We start from the raw sequence: 23456 nt of genomic DNA on the forward strand, positions 1-23456 counted from the left end.
CCTGCCACATTGCGGGTGGGGCCACTCAGCAGCTTGGAGGAAATCTGGGATTCTAACTGTTCAGCATTCACTTGCTCCTTTCTTTTAGTCCCCCTTCCCCACTTTGTTCTGGCAGTTCCTGAGCCTTTTGAGGAATCTATGGCATAAACTGGTTTGTTCTTACTTGTCAGCATTGCTGGCTTAGAATTTGGCCATCTTTGGCAGAGTGCAGTGGCTCACCCCTGTAATCCCAGCCCTTTGGGAGGCTGAGGCAGGCAGATCATGAAGTCAAGAGATCGAGACCATTCTGGCCAACATGGTGAAACCCCGTCTCTACTAAAAATACAAAAATTAGCTGGGCGTGGTGGCATGCGCCTGTAGTCTCAGCTACTCAGGAGGCTGAGGCTGATTGCTTGAACCCAGGAGGTGGAGGTAGCAGTGAGCTGAGATTGCACCACTGAACCTCCAGCCTGGCGACAGAGTGAGACTCCATCACAAAAAAAAAAAAAAAAAAAAAAAAGATTTTGGCATCTTTGACTAGGTCAGTTATCCAGCTTCTTTCCAGCTTCCAAAATTTTGTTGCTATTGTCTCATTCTCCCTGTCCTAATGGCTTGTGTCCTAAAAACAGAACAAACAACAATAACACAGTTTTCTTTATCCTTGTTTTAGTAACGTTTTGGGAGGAAGCAAAACTAGATGTGTGTGTGTGTTCAATCTGCCATCTCACCTGGGAAGTCCACTGTCTGCTTTCCATTATACAGAAACTTGTTGCCACCTGTCCTCCATTGTTGTCTCCTCCTTATGGGGTTACACCTTTTAAATTTCTTCATAGTTTTCTGAAAAGAGTGTCAGGAGGTAGAGGACCTAAATATTGGTCAAGCTGTCATTTCTTTAGGAGTCTCAAAATTCTTTTTAGAAGTACTCGTTGTCCCAGGATCTTATAATCTCAAGATTGGAAGTGATTTTGAAGATAATCCGGTTTAATGAGCTATTTGATACCTTCTCTAAAGGAATCGTCCAGCCTAAAATGTGAGAAACTTGTGGTAGGAGGAGATGAGTGCCTGGAGAAATGAATTGGGCTGTAGATCTCTGCAAGGGGTCTGGAAATCCATGTGTGCATTAAACGTTGCATGAATAATAGATCTTGCATATTTGTAATATATAATAAAATTTATTAAAAAGTCATAATGGGCCGGGCGTGGTGGTGGCTCACGTCTGTAATCCCAGCACTTTGGGAGGCGGAGGCAGATGGATCACCTGAGGTCAGGAGTTTAAGTAAGACCAGCCTGGCCAACATAGTGAAACCCCATCTCTACTAAAAATACAAAAAATTGGCTGGGTGCGGTGGTTCACGCCTGTAATCCCAGCACTTTGGGAGGCGGAGGCGGGCGGATCACGAGGTCAGGAGATCGAGACCATCCTGGCTAACATGGTGAAACCCCGTCTCTACTAAAAATACAAAAAATTAGCCAGGCGTGGTGGCGGGCGTCCGTAGTCCCAGCTACTCGGGAGGCTGAGGTGGGAGAATGTCGTGAACCCAGGAGGCGGAGCTTGCAGTGAGCCGAGATCTTGCCACTGCACTCCAGCCTGGGCGATGAGTGAGACTCTGTCTCAAAAAAAAAAAAAAAAAATTAGCTGGCTATGGTGGTGTGCACCTGTAGTCCCAGCTACTTGGGAGGCTGAGGCAGGAGAATCACTTGAACATGGGAGGCAGAGGCTGCAGTGAGTCGAGATCACACCACTGCACCCCAGCCTGGGTGACAGTGAGTGAAACTCCATCTCAAAAAAAAAAAAAAAAGTCATGATGGTTTTATCATTTCAGTTAGTAATGCTTAAATCCAATCATGGGAAGAGGTAGTATTCAGAATTTTTTATTTTGAAAAAAGCTTCTAAACTAGAAAAAGTTATGAGCTATTATTAAAGATTAATAAAGTTGTGGAGAGTTTAGTGTATAGTTAACATAAAGTGAATGATAAAACCACCCATTAAAGTCTCTATTTTAAATATCTCTAATAGCTTTGTTATTCTTTGACATTCTATATTTTTATTTTCTTTAAAACGCTTACGAAGTCAGTAGCTTCCCAGATGTTGCTCTTTGAGTTAGAATTTTTACCATAAAGTTCGTGATGAAATAGAAATGTTGTCAATGTTTATACAATTTATTCACCTTTAAATTACATCCATCCTTTTTCTGTGTTAAAATGCCCTTTTTCTTATGAAGTTGTGATTCTAGATAGTAGATAGATTTTTCCTTCTAATATTTGGCAAAAAATAAAAACCTGCGAGCTCTACATACGGCTCTTCAAATTAATTTTTTTTTTTTTTTTTGAGACGGAGTCTCGCTCTGTCGCCCAGGCTGGAGTGCAGTGTCGTGATTTTGGCTCACTGCAACCTCTGCCTCCCGGGTTCATGCTGTTCTCCTGCTTCAGCCTCCCGAGTAGCTGGGACTACAGGCGCCCGCCACCACGCCCGGCTAATTTTTGGTATTTTTAGTAGAGTCAGGGTTTCACTGTGTTAGCCAGGATGGTCTCGATCTCCTGACCTCATGATCTGCCCGCCTCGGCCTCCCAAAGTGCTGGGATTACAGGCGTGAGCCACCGCGCCCGGCCTCAAATTAATTTTTAACAAGTTTTATAAAATACAAAAGCCTGCTTCTCAACTGCACAAAATCCCCATTGGCCTTTTCTTTCTACCACAAGTTAGTAACAGTCAGTCATGTGTTGCTTAACAATGGGGATATGTTCTGAGAAATGAGTTGTTAGACAATTTCACTGTTGCATGAACATCGTAGAATACACTTAGACAAACCTAGATAGTAGAGCCTACTACACACCTAGGCTATATGGTATAGCCTTTTGCTCCTAGGCTGCAAACCTGTACAGTATGTTATTGTATGGAATACTGTAGGCAGTTGTAACACAGTGGTACTTGTGTATATAAACAGCAAAGATACACCAAAAGTACTATCTTATAATCTCATGAAACCACCCTCTTTTTTTTTTTTTTTGAGATGGAGTCTCGCTGTGTCTCGCAGGCTGAAGTGCAGTGGCGCTATCTCAGCTCACTGCAACTTCTGCCTCCTGGGTTCAAACTATTCTCCTGCCTGAGCCTCCCAGTAGCTGGGATTATAGGCACACACCACTACACCTGGATAATTTCTACATTTTTATTAGAGACGGAGTTTCACCACGTTGGCCAGGTTGGTCTTGAACTCCTGACCTCAAATGATCCACCTGCCTCAGTCTCCCAAAGTGCTGGGATTACAGGTGTGAGCCACTATGCCCAGGCAGGTATTACCCTCTTATATGTGGTATCCATTGACTGAAATGTTCTTGTGCGGTGCATGACTGTATTTTACTTTTTTGTTTGTATATAAAATTCAAGATATCAATCAGATGACATGGGGAATTTTTACTATCTCTCATGGTGTTACGATAGCCCTTCCTCATTGGAAGAATGTAGATTAATTAATTGTTGTTAGAACCTGTTGATTGTGGCCCCCTAAGTTTGCTTGCAAAGTGTCATCTCATTTCTCACTAGGTATTGCTACTAGCCTGGTATGTTTATTTTGCATTTTTAGCTGTTTACTTCAAGAGAGCTTTCTCTGCTTGTACTGTTTGCAGTTTATCCTTTTAAGTGGCCAAAAACAATGTGGGTTTAGTGCCTTAATAGTTCTTTGTGCTCATCCAACTCACACAGTTAAACTCTCTGAAAAGTGTTCCCTGAAGTTAGTTAAACTGGCTATTATCTGGGTTTTTGTTGTTGTTTTTGCTATTTAGTGTCTTGTAAGTTTGTTATCAGGACTCTTCTTAAGTAACTGCTAGCTCCTTTGTTCTTGAGAGGGACCTTGATGAGAGATAAGAACAAAACTTGCTTTATTATGGATAAATGCTTTTTTTGTTTGTTCATAGGAAAGCGGAAGCACTGAGATAGAAGGAAGGATGGGGATTTTGTCTTTGAGTTGGTGCTCAAATGATTATTTGCTGTTGTCTTTGTCCTGAATCTTTTGTATGTCAGAAATAAATCCAGTGTGCTCATAAATTATGCTAGTGACTTTATCAGAACAGCGTTAGCAGATACTGTATAAAAGTGTAGCTTTAATGATTAATTATATAATTGAATAAAATACATGAGAAAGGTAGAAGAAAAATGTAGTATTCTTCAGGCATACCAGAAATCAGGGTAGTTTGGAAAACAGCATAATTTGGTGGTGAAAGGACCTTGAAGTAAATTGAAAATGAATTTTGGGGATAAGTCATGAATAATATAATGTCTTTGAATACAGTAATCCTCCCTTATCTGCAGTTTTACTTAACTGTGGTCAATTACAGTCTGAAAATATTAAATGGAAAATTCCAGAAATAATTTATAAGTTTTTTTTTTTGGAGACAGGGTCTTGCTCTGTTGCCCAGACTGTAGTGCAGTGGGGTGATCACGGCTCACTGCAACCTTGACCTCCTGGGCTCAAGCAATCCTCCCACCTCAGCCTCCTGAGTAGCTGGGACTACAGGTATGTGCTGCCACACCTGGCTAATTAAAAAAATTTTTTTTTCTCATAGAAATGGGGTCTTGTTATGTTGTCCAGGCTAGTCTCGAATTCCTGGGCTTAAGTGATCCTCCTGCCTCGGCCTCCCAAAGTGTTGGGATTACAGGCATCAGCCTCTGCACCTGACCAGTTTAATGAATTTTGATAAAGGTACACCTACGTGAATCATTCCTATTGTGGTTGCTTTAGTTAACCCCCACTGTTGTGATTGTTTTGTTTTGTTTTCAGAGATGAGGTCTTGCCCTGTTTCCCAGGCTGGAGTGCAGTGGCGTGATCATAGCTCAGTGCAGCCTTGAGCTCCTGGGCTCAAGCGATCTTCCTGCCTCAGCTTTCCAAGTAGTGGGGACAACAGGGTTTGTGCCACTGCACTTGGCTAATTTTTGGGGGTCTTGCTCTGTTGCCCAGTCTGGAGTTGTGATATCTTTTACCATAGATTAGTTTTTCTTGTTCTTGAACTTCACATAAGTAGAATAACACAGTGTGTATTCTTTTGTGTCTGCTTCTTTTGGTCAAAATAATGTTTTTGAAATTCATCCGTGATCTTGCACATATCAGTAGTTCTTTTTAATCCATGCATATTAATACATTGTATGAATATAATACAATTTATTTGTCCTATCTTCTATTTGGCTATTATGAATAAAGTAGCTATGAATTTTTTTTTTTTTTTTTTTTTTTGAGACAGCCTGTTGTTCAGGCTGGAGTGCAATGGCACGATCTCGGCTCATGGCAACCTCCACCTCCTGGGTTCAAGAGATTCTCCTGGCTCAGCCTCCCGAGTAGCTGGGATTACAGGCATGTGCCACCACTTCCGGCTAATTTTGCATTTTTAGTAGAGATGGGGTTTCTCCATGTTGGTCAGGCTGGTCTTGAACTCCCGACCTCAGGTGATCTGCCCGCCTCGGGCTCCCAAAGTGCTGGGATTACAAGTGTGAGCCACCATGCCTGGCCCTTTTTTTTTTCTTTTTTTTTTTTTTTTTAAAGATGAGGTTTCGCTCTTGTCGCCCAGGCTGGAGTGCAGTGGCGCAATCTTGGCTCAGTACAACCTCCACCTCCCAGGTTCAAGTGATTCTCCTGCCTCAGCCTCCCGAGTAGCTGGGATTACAGGTGCCTGACACCATGCCTAGCTAATTTTTATATTTTTAGTAGAGACAGGGTTTCACCGTGTTGGGCAGGCTGGTCCTGAACTCCTCCTGTCCTCAGGTGATCCACGTGCCTCGCCCTCCCAAAGTGCTGGGATTACAGGCATGAGCCACTGCACCCGGCCGCTATGAAGTTTTGGCTGTGAGTCTTTGTAGACATACACTTTCATTTATTTTGGATAAATAAATAGTGGTGGAATTACTGAGTTGTAGGGAAGATGTATGTTTAACTTTAGAAGACAGTGCTAAACAATTTTCCCCAAGAAATTACACCATTTTACATTCCACCCTGCCATCTATAAAAGATCTAGTTGAGTGACAAATCAGAATTGAGTTTTAGAAAGATTATTGTGGTACAGTGGGCAGGCCGGGTGTGGTGGCTCACGCCTGTAATTCCAGCACTTTGGGAGGCCGAGGCGGGCAGATCACAAGGTCAGGAGTTTAAGACCAGCCTGAGCAACATGGTGAAACCTCGTTTCTACTAAAAATAAAAAATTAGCTGGGCGTGGTGGTGTGTGCCTGTCATACCAGCTACTCAGGAGGGTGAGGCAGGAGAATTGCTTGAACCCGGGAGGCGGAGCTTGCAGTGAGCCGAGATTGCACCACTGCACTCCAGCCTGGGCGACAGAGTGAGACTCCATCTCAAAAAAAAAAATAAGAAGAATATTCTAGTACAGTGGGGTATAAGACTTGGAATAGGGAAAACACACAGTAAAGTAATACACTTGAAAATTGATGTATTCCGGCCAGGCGTGGTGGCACATGCCTGTAATCCCAGCTGCTTGGGAGGCTGAGGCAGGAGAATTGCTTGAACCCGGGAGGTGGAGACTGTGGTGAGCCGAGATCGTGCCACTGCACTCCAGCCTTGGCGACAGAGGGAGACTCCGTCTCAAAAAAAAAGAAAATTGATGTATTCCTTATCCAAGGAATTGGAAGGGAGGTAGATAAGCTTATGGATTCTAGCGCTATAAGGACATGGAATCCTTAGACTTGATATATGGGGTGAGGATAAGGTAGGGATCAGGTGACCCCTATGTATCTGTTATAGGCTGCTGGATGTTGGTATGACAATAGAGTGAACACTGTGGAGGAAAAGATTTAAAAGGAAGGAGTGATGAATTCCATTTTGTTTGTAAGTAGTAATTGGGGGTAAAGGAAGTATGAGATATCTCTGAGAGTGTGTGTAGGAAGGATAGAGTGGAATTGGAATGTTGGGGACCAGTAACATTTAAGAAATGAGCTGATGAAGAGTCTGCATAAGAACAAAAAGAGTAGCCACTATAAAAGGAAACCAAGGAAAGTGATTTAACAGAAGTTAAAAGAATAGAACTTTGAAGAGGGAGGGAGGGGCTGGAATGTTGTTAGTGTGAGTAAAAATACAGACTTCTGGCGGGGCGCTGTGGCTCTCTCCTGTAATCCCAGTACTTTGGGAGGCCGAGGTAGGTGGATCACCTGAGGTCAGGAGTTCAAGACTAACCTGGGCAACATGGTGAAACCCTGTCACTACTAAAAATACAAAAATTAGCCGGGAGTGGTGTCAGGTGCCTGTAATCCCAGCTACTTGGGAGGCTGAGGCAGGAGAATCACTTGAACCCGGGAGGCGGAGGTTGCAGTGAACTGGGATCGGGCCATTGCATTCCAGTCTGGGTGACAGATCGAAACCATGTCTCAAAAAACAAACAAAAAAACCCAGAGTTTTGGAGTTTTTTTTTTTTTTTTTTTTTTTTTTTTTGAGACAGAGTCTTGCTCTGTCGCCCAGGCTGGAGGTCAGTGGCGCGATTTCGGCTCACTGCAACCTCTGCCTTCCATGTTCACGTCGTTCTTCTGCCTCAGCCTCCCGAGTAGCTGGGACTACAGGCACCCGCCACCACGCCCGGCTAATTTTTGGTATTTTTAGTAGAATCAGGGTTTCACTGTGTTAGCCAGGATGGTCTCGATCTCCTGACCTCGTGATCCGCCTGCCTCGGCCTCCCAAAGTGCTGGGATTACAGGTGTGAGCCACCGCGCCCGGCTGGTTTCTTTTTATATCTGTTAAAACTTGTAGTGTCATGTTACTTGTCCCAGTAGTTATACTTTATAGAATAAATCCTAGAGAAACGTACACATGTGGAGAAATGTCTTTAACATATATTAATAATAGTAAAAAATTGGAAGCACTCCAAGTATCCATCAATAGAGGATTGGTTAAATCAAGTATAGTACATTTATATTTATATGACGGAATGCTATACAGCTGATGGAGTATGGTGTCTATACTATGTTACTTTCCTGTGCTGCTGTAACAAATTAGTACAAACTTAGTGACTTAAAACAAAACAAATTTAGTATCTCACAGTTCTGAAGGTCAGAATTCAAAATGTTTCACTGGGTTAAAGTCAAGATTGTAGCAGGGCTGTTTTCTTCTGGAGGCTCTAGGGGAGAATCTTCTCCAGCTTCTCGAGCTGCGTTCCTTGTATTCCTTGCATTGCATTCCTTGGCCCCATCCTCCATCTTCAAACCCAGCAGCATAGCAGCTTCAAATTTTTTTCTGTTTGTGCTTTCATGTTGTTTTCTCTCTCATAAAGACTTTTGTGATTATATCAGGCACAACCCAGATAATTCAAGATAACCTCCCGTCTCATGATCTTTTTTTTTTGTTGTTGTTGTTGAGACGGAGTCTCACTCTGTCACCCAGGCTGGAGTGCAGTGGTGCCATCTCGGCTCACTGCAGGCTCCGCCTCCCAGGTTCATGCCATTCTCCTGCCTCAGCCTCCTGAGTAGCTGGGACTACAGGTGCCCGCCACCACACCTGGCTAATTTTTTATATATTTTTTTTAGTAGAGATGAGGTTTCACCATGTTAGCCAGGATGGTCTTGATCTGACCTCGTGATCTGCCTGCCTCGGCCTCCCAAAGTGCTGGGATTACAGGCGTGAGCCACCGCACCCAGCCTATCTCAAGATCTTTAACTTTGCAAAGCACCCCCTGCCATATAAGATAACATAGTCACAGGTTCCAGGTATTAGGATGTGGAGCCCTTTGCCTGGGGTGGGTAGGGTGGCAGGGGGCATGAGAGGAGGGAAGGAATTAATCTTCGTACCACGAATACTGACAAGCACAGAAGATCAAAGTACGTTAAGTAAAATAAATTGTCAAGGAAATATGTAAAATTTTCCAATTTTGTAAAATTTAAAACATTACATACATACCTAAATGTCATATGTATTATTAGAAAAGAAATCTTGATGAATATATACCATATTGTTAACTGTGACTGTCTTTGAGAGTGAGGTTACAGAGTACTTGGACTTCCATTTTTTTCTGTGATATTTGGGTTCTTAACATGTATTTTCTAATCAGAATAAAAGGAGAGAATGGTACTGGGGCACATGTTGCAGAGAGATCAAGTTAAGGTGAGGACTGTCAAGTGTTTACTTGATTTAGCAACAAAGAGGTTCTCGGTAAGTAACCTTGGTTAAGTGTGGTTTCAGAAAAATGGCAGAATAGAATTTGCAATGAAAAAGTGGGAGGTGAGAAAGGAAAGAGTGAAAATCTAAACCTTTTTCGTAGTTGCTTAGCTATGGGGAAGGGAGGATACAGTGAGACACAGGGTACTTAGGGGGATGTAAAATTCAGTGAGATTTTGTTTTTGTTTTGTTTTTTTGAGACAGGGTCTTGCCTGTCGCCCAGGCTGGAGTGCGGTGGTGCGTTCATGGCTCACTGCAGTCTTGGTCTACTGGGCTCAAGCAGTCCTCTCACCTCAGCCTCCTGAGTAGCTGGGACTACAGGCATGTGCTGCCACGCCCGGCTACTTTTTGTATTTTTTGTAGAGATGGGGCTTCACCTTGTTGCCCAGACTGGTCTGAAACTCCTGGGATCAAGCAATCCACCTGCCTTGGCCTCCCAAAGTCCTGGGATTACAGGTGTCAGTCAGTCACCACGCCCAGCCAAGATTTTTAAATATGGCGGAGGAGCATGTTTAAAAATTGAGAGCAGAAACTGGGAAGAAGGGAGCAATCACCTGAGCTCTAGGAGAGTCCAAAGAGCATAAGCTCTGACGGAAGTCTTCTGACTTCAGACAGAACACCTACTTGCCTATGGCAGGTGAGAACTAGAAAGATGTGGATGTGTCGGAGTTAAGTATGTAACACTTTAGATTCCTTTAATATTATCAGATTTAAAAAAATCTCTTGCAGTCCTAAATGCTTTTTCGGCATCTTCTGAAAGTCCGTTATTGTGTAGCTGTGTATCTTTAGTCTTGCTTATGTACTCTCATTGTATTGACTTGTCCCAGAAATGTCTGATTGTTTCTGTAACCTAGTATATGGAGCTCAGGGAATTAAGACCTTAGTTTTCTATTATAGTGTAACATTTTGAGGATTTTTTTTTCCTGTTATATTTGAAACTAACCATTGCATAAAAAATCTGCTTATATGAGTTCTTTTTTTTTTTTTTTTTTTTTTTGAGATAGGGTCTTACTCTGTTGCCCATGTTGGAGTGCAGTGGTGTGATCTTGGCTCACTGCAACCTCTGCCTCTGACGTTCAAGTGATTCTCTTTCTTCAGCTTCCCAAGTAGCTGGGATTACAGGCGTTTGCCACCATGCGCAGCTAATTTTTGTATTTTTAGTAGAGACAGGGTTTCGCCACATTGGCCAGGCTGGTCTCAAACTCCTGGCCTCAAGTGATCCACCCACCTTGGCCTCCCAAAGTGCTGGGATTACAGGCGTGAACCACCATACTCTGCCAAAAAAATCTGCTTATTTGAGTCTGTATAAATTTCTCTGGAATGTTACAACAGTAAAGCATTAGAATTATTGCTTAATTCAAGGAAACCAAGGTTCAAAGAGCTTAAATAACTTGTCAGAGCCACACATCTTGTTAATAGAACATGGTACTTTACCAGGTGAGATGCTGAAGACCTTTAAAAAATTATTTTATTGATATTTAGTATATTTGTGCCAGGATTCCCTGATTTTTCATATGTATCTTTTTCCAGTTTTGATTAAGAGAACATTTTTTCCACCTCATAATTTCATCACTCTTTTCTTTTACGTATACAGTAGTTCTCCCTTATCCTCGGGAGATACATTCCAAGACTACTAGCGATACCTGAAACTGTGGATAGGACCAAATCCTATGCGTAGCATGTATTTACCTGTTCATACCTACCTATGATAGAGTTTTATTTATAAATTAGGCACAGTAACAGAGTAAAGACAACAATTAATAATTATTACTAGTCAAATATTATTAAGTAAAATAAAGATTACTTGAGCACAAGCACTGTCATACAGCAACAATAGTGGATCTGATAAATGAGATGCCTACTAAGTAACTAACAGGCGGATAGCATATACAGTATGGATACACTGGGCAAAGTGATGGTTCATGTCCCAGGTGGAACAGGGCAGATGACATATAATTTAGAATTGATGAATTGGATTTTTTTTTTTTTTTTTGAGACGGAGTCTTGCTCTGTCTCCCAGGCTGGAGTGCAGTGGTGTGATATCAGCTCACTGCAACCTCTGCCTCCACAGGTTCCAGTGATCGTCCTGCCTCGGCCTCCCCAGTAGCTGGGATTACAGGTGCGTGCCACCACGCCCAGCTAATTTTTGTATTTTCAGTAGGGACAGGGTTTCACCATTTTGGCCAGGCCGTTCTCGAACTCCTGACCTCAAGTGATCTGCCTGCTTTGGCCTCCCAAAGTGCTGGGATTATAGGCTTGAATCACTGCGCCCGGCCGAGAATTAATGAATTGTTTATTTCTGGAATTTTCCATGTAATATTTTTGGACCAGGTTGATGGCAGGTAGCTGAAACCATGGAGAGTGAAACCTCAGATAAGGAGGAACTACTGTACCTGTGTAGTTAAAGTAACTAAAATGACTAGCATTAAAATAGAGTTTTTAGGCCTTTGCTATGATCTAGGCACTATTTACCCTTTTGGAGGATTATATTGAGATTCTTATTGACATTTTAGGATTTTTCAAAACAGTGGTAATTCATTCTTATTTCACATTGGGCAGGGAATGATAGTGCTGTTGAGCATACTTAACACAGTGCTCGATATATTGTGTTTACTGAAATTTAAAATTCATGTGATATATGCGATATTTTAAGAGTTGTTATGAATTTGTATTTTTAAGGACTAGCATGAAACATAAGGAAACAGGTACTTTAATACCTTTGCTGCTGTCAAGAAAAAATTGTGTGTGGATATCCTTTTTTTAAAAAAACAAAATGAAACAAAACAATTTTGTGTTTGTGGCATTGGAAGGTTGAGGTTAGGGAATAGGCTTAGCTCCTCACTTGCGAGCTTGAACAGCTTAGGTATAACAATTTTAGCTGCAGCTTAAATAATCAAATTTCAGTTTTCCAGTGTTCTTATTCAATATATTTTATTATTATTATTATTATTATTGTTATTATTATTATTATTATTTTTGCAGGGTCTTGCTCTGTCACCCAGCCTGGAGCGGAGTGGCATGATCATAGCTCACTGTAAACTTGAACTCTTGGGGTCAAGTAATCCCAAATGTCAGACTCCTGACACTTGGACAGACTCCTGTGTGAGACTCCTGAGTAGCCAGGACTACAGGCACATGCCACCATGCCTGGCTAGTTTTTAAAAGATTTTTTTGTGGATATGAGATCTCAATATCTGATCTCAAGCTCGTGGCCTGAAGCGACCCTCCCGCCTTGGCTTCCCAAAGTGTTAGGATTACAGGCATGAGCCACCATGCCCCGCCGTTTCCCCCCAGTTTTAATACAAAATAATTTGTGGGGAAGTCAGCAATTTGGTAATCCAGCAAAGTGGTTCACGTAATAATAATTCCTTCTCTATGAAGGAAGACAACTTTAGGTTTGATAGGTAATCCAGCAAAATTCTGTGTTGAAAAGAATTTGATTATAAAGAGAATTGATACCTGGGAAATAAAGTGGCATGGTGTAGTAGAGCATGGGTTTTATTTTGTGTTTTTGTTGTTTATAACTTTTCTGGGTCTTTTTTTTTTTAATCAGAAAAATATGTGTCTTGATATTTACTGTGTAAAGTTGGTCATGAGGAGTGGAAATAATAGCATGTAGTGCCTATAACAGTACTTGCTATATGTTTTGGTGGTCAATATAAATAGCAGCTATATTAATTTTGTGATTATGATATTAAAGGAAGGCTAAATGCATAAAGCAGCCGAGCTTGGTGGCTCACGCCCTTAATCCCAGCACTTTGAGAGGCTGAGGTGGGAGGATCACTCGAGCCTAGGAGTTCAAGACCAGCCTGGGCAACATGGTGAGACCCCGTCTCTATTTAAAAAAAAAAATAGGAAGGAAAAAAAAATGCGGAAACCTCAGATGAAATTGAAGATATATATAAGGAATATCTGGTAGCAGAATTGATTTCAGTTTTGTTGAATTACCAAATGGTTAAGTATATTACCAAAATTACCTGTATGACAGTTTTCTCATGTTAATATGGAGGATTATATTGTCCACCTCATAAAACTGATGTATGTGCTTAAAAATATTAATTATTCTATTTGTTGGATGATTTAGGTTGGCCTAGTAGCAGAAAAGGTCCTGGGTTTGTATAATTCCTTTATAGATTGTGTTTACTGAAGCATATAACATTAAATAAGACATAATTTTTTAGCATGCAGGAAACTTATTTCAGATTCACAGACCATGGTAATTTTTGTTATTTGTAACAAATAAATTGTAATTTGTTATTTATAGTTTTAAGGTCATTATTTCTTCATAAGAAATAAGTATAACCTAGCAATGACTATACTGGACATATTAACTTGAAAAATCTTTTAATACTAGGTAGTAGATTAAATGGCTGGTTGAAGTATTTCATTAGTTATTTTTGAATGAAGTTGCACTTATATAGTTCAAAAGGTTTCAAATGCCAAATAAATCCTAATTCTTCAAGGTAATTGCATGCTGTATCTCGTACAGTTTTGGATATCTTGAAATAAGTTTGGTAATCAGTATCACCAGCTGGTAACTCTGGTTTTATTGAATCTAAGGATATGGCTGGTGTTTTTCCTTACATTGGACCAGGGAGAGGAAGTTTAAGTGTTCTGTCTCAGAGTAGAAATGGAATTGTGGAAAGACTTCTTGCCACACCTGTGGTCTACTATCATTTTAAATATTCCTAGATTAACAAACATTGAAAATGCTAAAACTGAGTAATACTTCATTTATTCATGTGAAATGTCTTGATCAGATAACACAGAAATATCAGCTCTACTCAGATGTTTTGAACTGTTGCAAAAATGAGTGTAGGTATGTGTGGTAACTTTGTATGTAGCTTAAGATATTTCTGAGCTGTTTAGCTGATTTATGGAGTTTTATTTAGCTGGAGAGCAGTGCATGTGGTACTATTTAGTAAAGTTCTCTAGCAGTGAATATAAATATGTATTTGCAACTAAGACAGAAAGTCATACTACTAGAGCATTAAATATAAAAAATTAACCACAAACTTGACATTTTATATTTAGATTTTTTTTAAACTTAAGTCCTGTAACCAACTTAGATTAGTGTTTCTCTTACCCTTCGTAAACTTCCATTTGCCTCTGATATAGGCATGTAATTATGATGTGGTAGCCATTGGATGCTTTTTCTCTATGAATTTTCTCTCATTTTCTCTTGTTTCCTTCCTTTCTTTAGAAACTGTTGCTTATAGTTTATGAAGTTGGGAGGTTTCTTGTCATGTAAATTTTATTTATTTTTTAAGAGACTCCCTCTGTCACCTAGGCTGGAGTGGAGTGTCACAATCATAGCTCACTACAGCCTCAAACTCCTGGCCTCAAGTGATTCTCACTCCTGGGCCTCCTAAAGTGCTGGGATTACAGGTGTGAGCCACCATGTCCAGCCCCAGATGTTTAAATTAAATTAATTAATTTAGTTTTAAAGACAGAGTCTTGTTCTTTCACCCAGGCCAGAGTGTAGTGGCATGATCATAGCTCATTGCAGCATCAAACTCCAGGGTGCCAGTGATCCTCCTGCGTCAGCCTCCCAAATAGCTGGGACTACAGGCACATACCACCATGCCTAGCTAATTTGGCCTCTGAAAGCACTAGGATTACAGGTGTGAGCCACCGTGCCTGCCTCAAAATGTTAATTTTAAAATCAGGAAAATTTCCGATGTTTCTGTTTGGGTTTATAGGGTTTATATTTAATATAAAAATTATCAAAATTTTTATTGATATTCTTGAGACCTTTAAACATTTATATTTTATATATGTATTTATTTATTTGAGACAAAGTCTCACTCTGCTGCCCAGGCCAAGTGCAGTGGTGTGATCATGGCTCACTGCAATCTTGACCTCCCGGGCTTAAGCAGTCCTCCCACCTCAGCTTCTCAGGTAGCTGAGACCACAGGCATGTGCCACTACACTTGGCTAATTTTTAATTTATTTGTGGAGACAAGGGCTTCCTATGTTGCCCAGGCTGGTCTCGAACTCCTGGACTCAAGGGATCGATCCTCCTACCTTGGCCTTCAAGGTGCTGGGATTACAGGTGTGAGCCACCATGCACAGCCCCTTTTTTTTATTTTTACAGATTTAGGGGTACAAGTGCAGTTTTCACTACATGGTTATATTGTGTAGTGGTGAGGTCTGGACTTTTAGTGTAGCCATCACCTGGATAGTGTATATTGTACCTAGTAAGTAACTTCTCCTTCCTTGCCTGCCTCCCACCCTCCCACTCTGAGACCTTTTAAAAAATACTAGTATCACTACATCGATGTAGCAGAAAAAGATTAAGTATAGTCTATAATAGGCTGTTTTCAGAGGAGTTGGGAATTTTCATGTGGTAGGTTGACAATTTCATTTTCAAATATAATTTCTGCCTTAATATTTTAGTTAATAGAATTTCTTAAATAGGTAATAAGATTAGTTTTAGGCAGGCAATAAAATCCTCAGGGTCATGACATATTCTGATATGCTGTGTTTTGACTTTTATGTTCTACAGTTAGTTTTAGCTTACCTTCTTAGCAGTGATGTATAGTTGTCAGAACATTTAGGGCTGAATGTTCAGTATCTTGGCTCTATCATTTATTAATTAGCTAAGGGATCTTGGGTAAGTTGTTTAACCTCTATAAGCTTCAGTAAAATCTATCTCAGGGTTATGGTGAAGATTAAATAAGATAATGAATCTAAAGTCTTGTCACAGTGCCTGGCACATAATAAAGCATATAGTAAATGATGGTGGTAGCAGCAGCAGTAATGTGTCATTGTGTACATGTTTTGCTTTCCTGAAATTTAGCTGTAAGGCAGGAAGGATCAGAGAGAGATAGAAATATGTTACATGCCTACAGATAATATTAACTTGGAGAAACATGCCATATAGACATCTAAGAAAAGATAATTGTCGTGTTACCATTATTTCCTCTTTTTTCCCTTTCTCTGTAATTCCTACTCTTGTGTTTTTATATTTCTTCTGAAGCCAGTGCTCTGTGTATCTTTGCAGCTTCCATCTCTCTCTGATAGTTGTTAGCTTAAATAAGTGAAAGACATAACTTGAAATTCTTCTTTTTGGATATGTTTTAAAACCTGTATTCCATTTTAATATCAAGTATTTTGGTAATACTTATAATATGTAAGACATTGCATGGGCATTTATGCCCATTTACAGAATTGGAACAACAATTCTTATAACCTGTTAAAAGATGGAAGATAGGTATTACATTTGTACTAGTCTTAAATCCTACTGTAATAGGATATTTGTACCAACCTTAAATCTTACTGGAACTAAGCCATTTGTGGTAGCACACATCTGTAGTCCAAGCTACTTGGGAGACTGAGGTGGGAGCATTACTAGAGCCCAGGAGTTTGAGACCAACCTGGGCAATGTAGCAAGACACCATTTCTTAAAAAAATCTTACTGGAACTGGTGTAAATATTATTTTTAACTCTCCACATATTAATTCAGTTGTGTATCAGGTTTTTTATGGGCTCAGAGTTTCTAACTCCTTGAAAACTCCTTGAAGTGGGAGACATAACGATGTATACAGATACAAATTAATGACCTTTTATATTTGCATTGATACAGCATTTTGAAATTTGAGCAAACATTTTAGGATGTACTTCTCAGTTTGATATATTGCTATTTATTTTGGAGGCAAATAAGAAAAGAACTGTGGATGCATTTGGCTTTACATATACTTAGACAAATACCCACTAAAAAAAAATCGTGCTATAAGTCTGCACACTCTGGTTTGTAATTTTATTTAAGCAAAGTTGCAGTTTAAATAATGATCCCTGAGATATAATTACCTGTCATTCACCTACCTGCCAATTTCCCCCTGAGTGTATGGTTTCTATAAAACTTACAATGAAACTTGAGGTACTTGTAATAGTCAATTTGAGACTAAAAATATAAATAATTAAAAAAATGACATAGGTGGTAGAGCTTAGAGGTCTATAGAAATTACCTATTCATTAATTCTTTTTTTTTTTTTTGAGATGGAGTCTCACTCTGTTGCCCGGGCTGGAGTGCAGTGGCGCTATCTCGGTTCACTGCAGGCTCCGCCTCCTGGGTTCACGCCATTCTCCTGCCTCAGCCTCCTGAGTAGCTGGAACTACAGGCGCCCACCACCACGCCCGTTTAATTTTTTGTATTTTTTTAGTAGAGACGGGGTTTCACCGTATTAGCCAGGATGGTCTCGATCTCCTGACTTCGTCATCTGCCCGCCTCGGCCTCCCAAAGTGCTGGGATTACAGGCGTGAGCCACTGCACCCGGCCTATTCATTAATTCTTTATGCCACTTTTTTTTTTTTTTTTTTTTTTTTGAGACGGAGTCTCAGTCTTCGCCCAGGCCGGAGTGCTGTGGTGCGATCTTGTGTCACTGCAACCTCCACCTCCTGAGTTCAAGCAATTCTCCTGTCTTAGTGTCTCGAGAAGCTGGGATTGCAGGTGTGTGCCACCACACCCAGCTAATTTTTTTGTATTTTTAGTAGATACAGGGTTTCACCATGTTGGCCAGGCTGGTCTCGAACTCCTGACCTCAAGTGTTCCTCCCACCTCAGCCTCCCAGTGTGCTGGGATTACAAGCATGAGCCACTGTGCCCGGCTTCCTTCAGCCAACTTTTGATGTTTAGTGTATACTAGCTGTTGTGCTTGTCATTATGGAGGGAAGACTAGTACTCTCTCTTATTCAGAACAGGAAAAAAGAAAAAAAAGATGCTTTTAGGCTCCAAGTCAGCTCCCTTCTCAGCTGTGCTGCTAACCTGCAATCCTGACCTCAGTAATGATCTCCTGATATCTTCAGCATTATGTTGCTCTCTCCCTTTTATTTCCTTACTTTGTATCTTTTCAGATTAGAACATATTTTTCTTGTCATGACAAAGGACTCTACAAAAATTAATTTCCCCTCATTTATGCAAAATAATACATATTTAAGAAAATTTGGAAAAAGAAGTATAAATAATATTAAAAATCACAAAGTTAATGTCTTATATTGAATTTTATTGTGGTAATTGCTTTTGGCAGTTTCTGTTACTTCTGTTCTCTTTATAGTTTAGCCAGAGCAAACTATTAAAACTCAGTTTGGTACTTGTATGCTCATGTTTATAGCAGCATGATTCCCAAGAGTCAAAAGGTGGAAATAACCCAAATGTCCCTCAGCATAGAGATGAATGCATAGACAAAATGTATGTGGGGGGGGGCGGTATTTGTATATGTATGAATATGAATATGAATATTTAGCCACAAAAAGGAATGAGGTTCTGATACATACTACAACATGGATGAACCTTGAAAACATTATGCTAAGTAAAATAAGCCAGACAGAAAAGGCTAGTTTTACATATGATAAGTATGATCCCACCTATATGATATATATAGAATAGGCAAATTCATAGAGTCAGAAAGTAGATTAGAGGTTACCCAGGGATGGAAGAAAGGGAAATGGATATGGTATTTCTGTTTGGGATGATGAAAAAGTTTTGGAAAGAATGCTGATGGTTGCACAAGATTGTGAATGTATTAAATGCCATGAATCATACATTTAAAAATAATGAGAATGGCAAATTTTATATGTTTTACTATAAATATACTTTTAAAAAAAGTCTATTTGAAACCGTTAAGGACTTGTAGCTAGTTCACAGTTTTACTTCTGAGTGAGTCTTAGGTGTCTCTCTATATATTGTTCATGCTCCATCATTTTTTCAAAAAAAGTACTGATCATGTGAGTGGTGAGTTTGTTGACAATTAAATTTTCTTCTTGGTTTTCTTTTTTTCCATAAATATGGATCACTTATAATGAAAACATTTACACATAAGAATTACTTTTTTTTTTTCTTTTTGAGATGGGATCTCACTGTTGCTCAGGCTGGAGTACAGTGGCGTGATCTCGGCTCACTGTAACCTCTGCCCCCTGAGCTCAAGCAGTTCTCCATACTCAGCCTCCTAAGTATCTGGAACCACAGATGCGCGCCACCACACCCGGCTAAGTTTTTGTATTTTCGGTAGAGATGGGGTTTCACCATGTTGCCCAGGCTGGTCTCTAACACCTGAGCTCAAGCGATCTGCCTGCTTGGGTCTCCCAAAGTGTTGGGATTACAGGCGTGAGCCACTGCGCCCAGCTAAGAATTACTTTAAAAACAAAATTACGTTAGACAGTATTTATCTTCTTTAGGCTGCTGTCTAGTGTCTTTTTTTTTTCTATCTCCTCTTGATCATCTTTCACCTTTTTTTTTTGATGTGTGGATCTCATTCCTTAATTATAAGTTTTATGTAACCGCATTGGAGATAATTAGAAAAAAGAGAAAGAACTCTCTCTGACCCCAAATTTAGTATTCTGACATAACCTTTATTTTAATTTTGTTGTATTTTCTTCATGTCTCTGCCTATATCTTTGATCTAATTTGAATATATGTGTAATTTGAGTTCTTTTTTCACTTTTTGTTGCATTAACATTTTGCATGTGGTCTGCCTGATTGTTGTCTTAACCAGATTTTTTTTTTTTTTTTTTTTTTGTGAGACAGGGTCTTGCCCTGTCACCCAAGCTGGAGTGCAGTGGCTGAATAATGGCTCACTGCAGCCTCTGACCTCATAGACTCAATCAGTCGTCCTGCCTCAGGCTCCTGAGTAGCTGGGATCACAGGTGTGCGCCACTATGCCCGGCTAATTTTTGTATTTTTTGTAGAGACGGGGTTTTGCCATGTTGCCCAAGCTGGCCTTGAACTCCTGGGCTCAAGCAATCCACCTGCTTTGGCCTCCCAGAGTGCTGAGATTACAGGTATGAGCCACCGCGCCCAGCCTTAACCAACTTTTTAAAACAAAATTACAAAAGGCTTACATGATACTAAAAAATTTTAAATACAGAAGTCGCTAAGTAGGAAAGTTTTCTTTCTGTTTTTATTTCCCTTGCTACATTCTCACTATCTTGAGGTAGCTGTTAATAGTTTCACAGCCTATCAAAAAATGGTATTATATTATATGTATATCCTATTCTTTACCTATATTTGATTGGCTCCATCAAATTGGGAACCATGTTATTTTTAATGGCTGCATCACATTCTGTTGTATGGTATGTCATAATTTATTTGCTTATTTTCTGATTGATGAACATTGTGGTTATTACCAGTTTTTTCTCATTATAAATAATTATGTGATTTTTTTTTTTTTTTTTTTTTTTTTTTTTGAGGCAGAGTCTTGCTCGCTCTTTTGCCCAGGCTGGATTGTGCAGTGGCTCAGTCTCAGCTCACTGCAACCTCTGCCTACCGGGTTCAAGTGATTCTTATGCCTCAGCCTGCTGAGTAGCTAGGATTACAGGCATGCACCACCATGCCCGGCTAATTTTTGTATCTTTAATAGAAATGGGGTTTTGTCATGTTGGCCGGGCTGGTCTCAAACTCCTGGCCTCAAGTGATCCACCCACTTTGACCTCCCAAAGTGCTGGGATTACAAGTGTGAGCTACCGTACCTGGCCTGATTTTTTTTTCTTTTTAAAAATAAGAGATCTACTCCAGCCTTAATTTTAGTACATAAATCCATATACCTATACTATTTATAATAGGAAGTTATGTAGAATCATCTAAATTTTTTTTATTGTACAGATTGCCACAGCATAGGAATTCATGACTTTAAACTTACTCAAAATTTCTTCTGTAGAACAAAGATAAAACTCAAAACTGTAGAATAAAAAAAAAACCTCTTCAAAAATTAGTACTTTAACTTTACATCATAAAAGACTGTTTGGCAAGCCCAAGATAAACGTTCGTTTTTGACTTAGAAGCCAATGTTAGGCCCAGAATCTACCATAGGTCAAATCTCAAAACAGCAAATTGGAGTCTGTCCAAATTTTCTGTTGTATTGAATATTTTTGAAATATTTGAACTATTAGCCAGGACGTGAGCATTTTTGTCATACAGGGATTTGTTGTAACTGAATTTGACGCACATACCGTCAAAGTGTTTAGTCCTCGCAGGTATTCATGGTGTATTGAAATAGATATTCAGTCTTCCTGGTGTTGGTACCTGAAGAGTTCTGATGTCATTTGGATCTCTTTACTTTTGAATGGAAGTTTACAAAAAGCTTACCCAGAGCTTCAAGTCACAAAGCAGTCTGGGTCAGTTATTACCCTTACACATAATCACCTTTCAAAGCATGAGGTAATACAAGGGTAATGTTCATTTGTCTGAAAGCTCTGGTTATAAGAAACATTCAGACAGGGCTTAACTTCTGCTCCTGTTGTCAGTGAGGGACATCCCAATACCAGTACGCATGTGCCCAAGGCCCTGAACACTAGTTTGGAAGCCAGGAGGACACATCTGTAGCTTGTAAGATGAGGTGTGGATGGTAGATACCATCTGCTAACAACAGCTTGGTTGATATAGGATGGCGATACAGCGGTGAGGTCTATGTGACTGACATGCTGAGGTTGCTGAAAGTGAACTGGCTGTGAGGGCTGGGAGACTATCTAGAACACACTTAGTTGTGCCATTTGAGGTCCTGCTTGTCCTCTCTTTGCTTCTTTCACATCATTATCATGAGCAGTCAATAGCTGTTCAGTACACTGCGCTAAGAAATCCCAGGAGTAAGCAGTAAGATGATGTAATGATGTAGTCTTGTAGGCCATGTTGGAGAAAGACGAAGTATAATCCTCGAAGAAGCCATACATGTAGCAGCTACTGAAGAAAGTGCATAATTTAGAAAGGGGTAATTTTGCAACAGTACTTCCAGGAAATCTGCATATTTGGCTATGTAGTGTTTAATCTTTTCCAGGCAAATCGTTGGCCAGCCATCATGATCTGTTTTGTGTACTGCTTCAGAGAGAACAAATTCAATGAAATGGGCAGCTGTTGGAAGGCAGAGGTCCATTCCACTGATAGGTTTCTAATAATAAGAGTTACACATGTAGCAAATTTTGTTTTGTTAATACTACATTCATATTAGACATAACACTTAGGCTGTTGAGCTGTTCCAGCTTAGGCACACTATCTTCTTTTTCTTCAGATTTACTTGCTAGAAGCAGATGGGAAACTGCAGCTAAATACAGCTGCTAGATAGAGATGTCGTAGCAATCCATAAATAGTTCTAGTAAATAGCAAGATGCTGGGGTAGAAAGAGCGTGACGTGATCACTCACAATGGCAGTCAAGTCAGCAAAATACTGGCTGAGACTCAGTTGAGGGGACTGGCCTTTGTATGAGGGCAACTTCAGCTCTTTGTACCAAGTGCTCGGTGAATATTGGCAGCCAGCTCTCCTTGCCATCACCGCCTCTCCAGCTCCCTGGGACCCTGAGGTGCATGCAGCCAGACGCGACAACTACAGTCCTGCCCCAAGGCCCTCACAGCCCCAGTCCCCTTGGCGTCGGCCCCGCTGGTGCTGCAGACAGTCGGCTGTGAAGCGCCAGTCTCAGCTCTGGCCAAGCTCCCCCCATTGTTAAAGGACTGGCAGGCGGCTCCCAATTCTGTGATTAATTTCAGCACGTAGATCCTTGCTTATTTGAGTATTGGGACAGATTTCTGAGTCAGCCCATCGACATGTATCATGGATACTTCCAAATAGTCGTTCTAAACAGCTGTATTAATGAATGTATTCAGCAATAATGTCTTTAAAAATACTAATTTCCTTTAGACAAAGCATCAGTTTTTTGTTTTTGGGTTTTTTGGTTTGTTCGTTTTGTTTTTAAGATGGAATCTTGCTCCGTCGCCCAGGCTGGAGTGCAGTGGTGTGATCTCGGCTCACTGCAATATCTGCCTCCTGGGTTCAAGTGATTCTCCTGCTTCAGCCTCCTGAATAGCTGGGACTACAGGTGTGTGCCACCCACGTCCGGCTAATTTTTATATTTTTTAGTGGAGACGGGGTTTCAACACATTGGCCAGGCTGGTCTTGAACTCCTGACCTGTAGTGATCCACCCACCTCAGCCTCTCAAAGTGCTAGGATTACAGGCGTGAGCCACTACAGCTGGCCCAAAGCATCAGTTTTTTATAATGAATATTTCAGATGCAAAAAAAAAAATAAAAAATACCTAATACCTATGTTCACATCACTCACCTTAAGAAATAAACATTATAAATGTACTTATAAACATAATCCCCATCTTCTTTAAGATATAACATTATACTTATATGTATGTTTATAAATAGTATATCATATAAACATGCCCTTTTACATCTTCATTATTGCTCAGTTTTGTGTGTTGAACATAATATGTCACATGAGGTCATTAGCCTCCAGGATGCCTGTCAATGGTCTCCACCTCCTTATATTTATGCTGTTATGTGCTTTCTTCCCATGTTGAATAGGGCTGACTTGTGTAACCAATTGAATATTACAAAAATGTCAGAGTGACTTA

The 23456-nt window shown here is 40.2% G+C and overlaps 1 protein-coding gene across 12 annotated transcripts in view; it reads left to right on the forward strand.

Annotated features, from left to right (window-relative positions):
• The window catches only part of EVI5 (ecotropic viral integration site 5), a 284357-nt gene that overhangs the window by 15062 nt on the left and 245839 nt on the right, over positions 1 to 23456 (forward strand). Inside the window, exon 1 of one of the 12 annotated variants that reach the window (XM_063664754.1) lies at positions 4403 to 4490. The exons of the other annotated variants lie outside the window; for them this stretch is intronic. The gene's annotated coding sequence lies outside the window, so the exon portion shown is untranslated. Of the gene's footprint in view, positions 1 to 4402; positions 4491 to 23456 lie in introns of those variants that run through there. 12 annotated transcript variants of the gene reach the window in all.

The sequence above is a fragment of the Pongo pygmaeus genome, chromosome 1 (assembly GCF_028885625.2).
Source record: "Pongo pygmaeus isolate AG05252 chromosome 1, NHGRI_mPonPyg2-v2.0_pri, whole genome shotgun sequence".
Taxonomy (NCBI): domain Eukaryota; kingdom Metazoa; phylum Chordata; class Mammalia; order Primates; family Hominidae; genus Pongo; species Pongo pygmaeus.